Below are 6,843 nucleotides of genomic sequence, written 5' to 3'. Positions count from 1 at the left end.
GGGCTAGTGGAAAGAAAAGCAGAAGGAGCTGAAGTAGTGGTGGTAAGAATCTTGAAAGAGATGCAAAGCCAAATCTGAACTGCTCAGTTCATTTTCCACCTGACTGGCTGGCGTAATCCATCGCGGCCAGCTGCTAACAAGATTGGGTCTGAAGTTTACCTCCACAATGACATAATCAGATTAAATGCCACAAAGATCAAATAATGACCTGGCTTCAGGGCAAGTTCACCAGGCCCTTGATTGCAATGTGTGGTCCTTGAGATTTATTAAATAATTAATTGTGGGTTGTCTCAGAAATTGTATAATGAAATCACCATAGTGGTGGTAAACTACAGTATCTCAATTTGTTGAGGTTGGATCATGTGGTTGGGGCATCCAAAATATCTGACTAAACTAATTAGCTTTTTCCAAATTAGTAATAGATGTTTAGGATGGGAAAAGGTCTTGAAGTAATTTCTGCACAACAATTTAGAGTGATCAAGCAGTTAAATGTGGGGAAGTTTCTGGGGAAGGAGAAAAAACGCATTTGGCAACGTTCCTACAGATTAGCGTTATGCCAGCTGTCTCAGAATGTGATATAATGATTTGGATTGTTTCCTTCTGATTTCATATCTCTCTCTCTCTCTCTCTCTCTCTCTCTCTCTCTCTCTCTCTCTCTCTCTCTCTCTCTCTCTCTCTCTCTCTCTCTCTCTCTCTCTCTCTCTCTCTCTCTCTCTCTCTCTCTCTCTCTCTCTCTCTCTCTCTCTCTCTCTCTCTCTCTCTCTCTCTCTCTCTCTCTCTCTCTCTCTCTCTCTCTCTCCCTCCTCTCCCTCTCTCTCTCTCTCTCCCTCTCTTTCTGCCTGCACAGCCCTGTGCTTAAATAGAGTAAGGGGATTATAAGGAGAGGCATAATAATGTGATTGTCTCCCAGCAGATGGTGCGCACTGCTTCACCTTTGAGAGAAGTTAATTAAGCCCACCATATTGTGTCTATCCAGGGGAAAATGTAGATGAATATTGAGCAATCGAACTTTGTGTCTCCTTTTCAAGCCTCCGTGCAGGGACAGAGGAGGCCATTGAGGCAGAATTATGTACAGAGTTAATTTAATTCACGTCCTGCCTCCCAACTCCCTACAACTCCCTTCCCACGTTTCCACAGTGCAGCGCAACAGGACCCAGGAAAGTTCAGCCCCCACTAAATGGACCACACCACGGAGTCTGCCAAATTAAATAAATCTAGAAATTAAAATCTGTCGGCCCAGTGCAGTCAAAATGTGATTTTCTGTGTTTTATATATATTTCCACACTATGAGGTTGGAATAATACTGTGAAATTATGAAAATTAGGATAATGCCCCTTTAGTGTAAGAGCTGTTTCAAAAGGACGCCTGAAATTTCAGCCTGTTTTAGTGGAATCTTTGGCCTGCCTGGTGACATCACCAGGCGGCAAGCTAGTTAATAGGCCAATAAGAAAGAGAGCTCCAAACCTCTCTGCAAAATAACAGCTAGTTTTACCCTCCCCACTCAGACCACTCCCAGGCAGTCCTAGCAAAATTCTTGCTTGACAATCACAGTAAGGTACCCAGAAATGCTTTAATATTGAGATATTGGACTTTCAATTGTGTTGGTAGGAGGGGGATTTGAATCGTTCGAAAGGGCTCTCACACTGTCGCAGCCGTCAACAAAGTACTTTGTAAGTACCTGGCATTAAACAGAGTTTTCACGCTCATATTTTTTTGAAAGATTGTATGTAAAGAATGAAAATACAAATAAGGATAGACTTGTGCTGACTATATCAACCAAAACCACAACAACGAGTAACAAGAAAAATAGCCGTTTCATGTATTCTAAAAATATCAAAGAAAAAGTGTGCCTTAGAGTTTTAGAAAGAAACCGGTTCAGGGGAGCGCCGGTCGGATTATGAAACTAAGTGGAGTCAGAATAACAAAATAGTGTTCAAAGTGCACAACATGGAGGGGAAAGCCAGCTGGGCGCAATATAAAAGTAGGGGTTAAGCTTATTGTAAACTCCCTCTGCTACGTTCCAAAGGTAGATGTTACATATGATTAGAGAGCCCTCCTCTGTGGCGGTCTCAGCGAGGTACTTCCGTTCCAGTTGAGCATTGCTAATTTTCTTAAACCCTTGACCACAGCTACGGCTACTTGTGACTCTACTTTTTCACTCTACCCTTTTTTTCTTCTTCTTCTTGATCTGTTTTCGGACTGGAGGATGGGGATATTATGGTAAAACTCTTGAGTCGTTTCCTCAAATATTTAATCCTGCTTAGCCGCACACAACATGTGTAAGGAAATTCCAATTGGTTACGAATTCTCACGTTTAAGTGGTAATTGAAAAGGAGTAAAACCATTTTTTTCCAAACTTAAAGGTGATTCAATCGATTCTCCACAGTTGACTAAGGATATTTTTTACAACTGCACTTTCCTGCAAAGTCCTTCATAGTTTTGGTGATTTTTAAAATATGCCTATCAATTACTCTATGTTTTCCAGTTTTTTTGTTGATATCCCCCCTAGAATAGAGAAGTCAAACGGGTTATTGTGTGTGTGTGTAAGGGGGATTGATGTTAACCAAGTCACTTGTTCTCTTCATTGAATGCTACTCATCCCTTTGAATGTGTTTAAGGGAAGCTGCTTGGCTCTTGGTCTATCTGTCTGTTTGTGTGCACAGTCTATAGAGCCCCACAGTGGAGGTGTCATAATACCCATAAAACCTAACGGTCAAAGAGGGAAACGGTTCTAATTGTTTTTCCACCATTCATTTTTCCCATAGGGAATTAATTTTTTTTTAAATAAGGGCTGTGTTTCGTGTAGGCTTACCCTGGCGTGATGTTTTGATAACCATGTAAATCTCTCTCGGACAAGGTGACTTTTATCAATATATTAGGCTCTATTTACTCTCAGATTCGAAAATGCTAATTAGCATCAAAGTAGACATCATGCAAGACTACAAATCCCTCCAAGCTCTTTCATGTCATCTCTAGCTAACAGGTATTGTGTCAATTTAAAACTTGCACAAGACATTTCACAGAATTGTCAATATAATGAAATGTAGCTGTCACGTTCCTGACCTGTTTTCCTTTGTCTTGTATTTATTTAGTTGGTCAGGGCGTGAGTTGGGTGGGTTTGTCTATGTGTGATTTTCTATGTTGGGATTTTTGTGTTCGGCCTGGTATGATTCTCAATCAGAGGCAGCTGTCAATCGTTGTCCCTGATTGAGAATCATACTTAGGCAGCCTGGGTTTCACGTGTGTTTTGTGGGTGTTTGTTCCTGTGTCAGTGTTTGTGCCACACAGGACTGTTTCGGTTTTGTCACGTTTGTTGGTTGTTTTGTATTTTGAAGTGTTTTGTTGACTTTCATTAAATAATGAACACTAACCACTCTGCGTTTTGGTCCTCTCCTTCTGTCAGCAAGGACAGCCGTTACAGTAGCCAATTCATTACAAAATGTACCTAACATTAGATAGTTAATCAAGAGATTCTTACCTTTGCCTCGATTCGGCAGTCTCGTCCAGATCATCATGACATTTGTAGTTCTTTATGTTAGCCACATTAGCAGCTAATTAGCATGACATTTTGGGGGGTAAATACAGGCAAATATATTGATAAAAGTCATCTTGTCCTAGAGAGATTTACGCAGTTATCAAAACGTCATGCCAGGGTAAGCCTACATGAAACACAGCCTTTATTTTAAGAGTTTCTAAAATCCCATATGGGAAAATGAACGGTGGAAAAATGATAGGAACCATTTTCTTGTTTGACCGCTAGGTTTTATGGGTATTATTACTCATACTGTGGTACTCTATACTCCATAGAAATGGCCTCCTGGCAGTGATCTTGGAGAGTGCACTATTCCAGACAAACATATCTTTGGAATCTATTTTCTGTAACACTTTAAGTGGATAGTCCCAAATATATGATTTGTAGAATTCAGTAGATGTTCAGCTGTCAGCATCATTTAAATGAACTAACACTATCCTTAGCTCTGCTCTGTTAGTTTTCTAAATCATCTGAATCTCTTTTATGTTAATACCTATCTATGAACCTAAGCTGACTATTTCAAGTGTATTTTTAGCTAGCTAGGTTCCTCCAGGAACGTATAGTTAGCTATCACAAGTGGGGTGAATGTGACCTTTCCATGTTTGAACATTACAACATATGCTGTCTTACCTAAACCACATAATTCAGTCCAATTAAAACATGGTATCACACAAGACGTGATTATTTCATTTTATTACCAGTAAATACATAGTTTATACCAGAACACTTCAGTAATTTTAGGGAAGACAAAAAAGGAGTACAGACAGTAACACTTGACCAGCTGTCTAGCAAATGTTATTGTCCCTCTTTTCTTTTTAGCTATGGGCATAAAATACACATGAAATGAAGAGCAAAGGCCGGGGGAGCATAGAGGGCTAGGCTAGATGGTGAGATAGATAGGCTAGATCTCAGCAATGACCATCCTATTTGAGTCATTGAGTCACGCTCTCCTCAGTCCCAACCCTCATTAAAACATAGAAGGTGAAGAGGTCTACAGGGTGGCCGTCCCAGGTTAGACATCATGCTGCTCTGTCAGCAGTAAATTGACAACATGGAGTTATCCAAATCTCTAATTGAAGTTCTGTTATCTTCAGTTACTCTGGCTAATGATAGAGGAGAAACTTGAAGGCTGGTCTCTTGGCTATATAGTTTTAATGAGACCCCCTTTTCTTTTAAAGACCACAAAATGCCACCAATTTAAGTTCTGCCAATTTCCTCAACTTCTCTCTTGAGAAGCACCCATGGAGAGGATGACATCACATTGGTGGCCGGTAGCAGATCAAGACTGCAGACTCAGGCGGCTGCAGCTAAAAAGGACCCCAGTATGGGGGACCCTCCTCCCTCTGTGAAGGAAGAGAACTCTAGATTAAAATCATCCAGGAATAATGGCTTCCTGTCATGTGTTCATCTCATCATGATGCTCAAACTTTTTATTAAAATAAAAAATAGTAACTTTATATGGCCACCATAACACTTAGTTTGAGAGGAGACAGGGAATGCGTCCCAAATGGCACCATATTCCCTATATAGTGCACTAGTGTTGTACAGTGCTCTGTCAAAAGTAGAGCACAATAAAGGGAATAGAGTGCCATTTTGCACGCAACCAGGATTGTATAGAAGACAGGAGAAGATAGGAGAAGACTAAATATGATATATGCCACTTAGCAGACGTTTTTATCCTAACGTTCAGACGTTTTTGATTTTGCATTAGCAGGGCTGTTGGTAAAAAGGCCATATTTTTTGTTGCACTACAATCTCATTCTGTATCCTGTGCATACTGCCTCTCTCTCTCTCTCTTCAACCCCCTGTCTATCTCCAAAAATGAACATTTTGCAGAAAAAGTAAGCAGCTCTTTAAATACAAAACGCATGATGTTGGACAGCTGGACCGATTTGATTTATGTTTGATTCAAGAGAGCAATTAAAATACATTTTGCACACATCACCAGGGTGGGGTTCACTTCATTACTTACATTTATTATAAATGCAAATTTGAATTAATATTTTGTGTGGTGGTCTAAAAAACTCTCCTGTTCAGAAATAAATGAGGCATTGCATTGTGGGAATTGGCTTCGACATGTTAGCGTGTTAGCGTATTAAGGCTGCTTCGGTATTCACCCATGACAGCTGTTCTTCCACCCAAAGCTCTTCTCGCTCTCCACTACTGAAACAATAGGACCAAGGAGAACTTCCCTGAACACTGCCCAACTGTCTAGCCAAAGCACCATGAGGGGATGAGGTGAGGGATAAATCCCAAATGGCGTCCTATCGCCTAATGGCACCAAACACAAATACACACACACACACACACACACACACACACACACACACACACACACACACACACACACACACACACACACACACACACACACACACACACACACACACACACACACACACACACACACACATGCTGCTGCTACTCTGTTCTTTATTATTATTTTAGTCTTATTAATACCTCATACTCCTGCACATTGATCTGGTACTGGTACTTCCTGTATATAGCTCAATTATTGTGTATTTTATTCCTCTTGTGTTACTAGTTTTCTTTTTACTATTATTTTTTAACTCTGCATCATTGAGAAGGGCTCGTAAGCAAGCATATCATGGTTAAGTCTACACCCGTTGTATTTGGTGCATGTGATAAATAACATTTTATTTGATATTGTAACTTGCAGTATTCATATTTGTGAATTTATATATGCCCAACAAACAGTACTTAGAAGACTGTTTTGTTGGCAGCCATGTTTTGAGAATCAGAGGACCCCTTTGGTTTTGATATTATATATTTCTGTTGTTCAAAGTGCTCCTGGGTAGTCAGATGAGGGGATATGGTAATATAATGTTTTTGAATTCCATAATGTAGTAGTTTATATTTGAAGGTTGGGAAGTTGTAGATAAATAGACTAAATGCAGAGCTATTTGGCTTTCAGATCACAACCTCCCTTTTCCCACATCTCCCCTGTCTCCCCTTTTTGCATAAATGGCAAGAGAAGTGCACATTTGTAGCTTGCAGGTTGTAGTGGACTGGGGGTACAGATTGAAGCTATGATATATGACATGTGTTGCAAGCAGTCTGTGTATGTTTCTCAGGGACCTGTCACAGCTCCAGCCTATGCTGCTAAAGACTCGGTTATACTCAGCATAGTTTAATCCTCCATTTAAAATGGGGTGTGTGGGCTAACATGTAGTGCCTGATATTATTCTTGCAATAATCACAACCTTTTTTCAAATTAAAGTTGAATCTCGGTTCTATATGCTAAAGGAGTTAAAGGCCAAATGCAGTTGCTTTTATCGCAATATCAAATA

This window comes from Salvelinus namaycush, chromosome 10 (assembly GCF_016432855.1).
Source record: "Salvelinus namaycush isolate Seneca chromosome 10, SaNama_1.0, whole genome shotgun sequence".
In the NCBI taxonomy this organism is placed as follows: domain Eukaryota; kingdom Metazoa; phylum Chordata; class Actinopteri; order Salmoniformes; family Salmonidae; genus Salvelinus; species Salvelinus namaycush.
Note: the sequence above shows the minus strand (reverse complement) of the source record.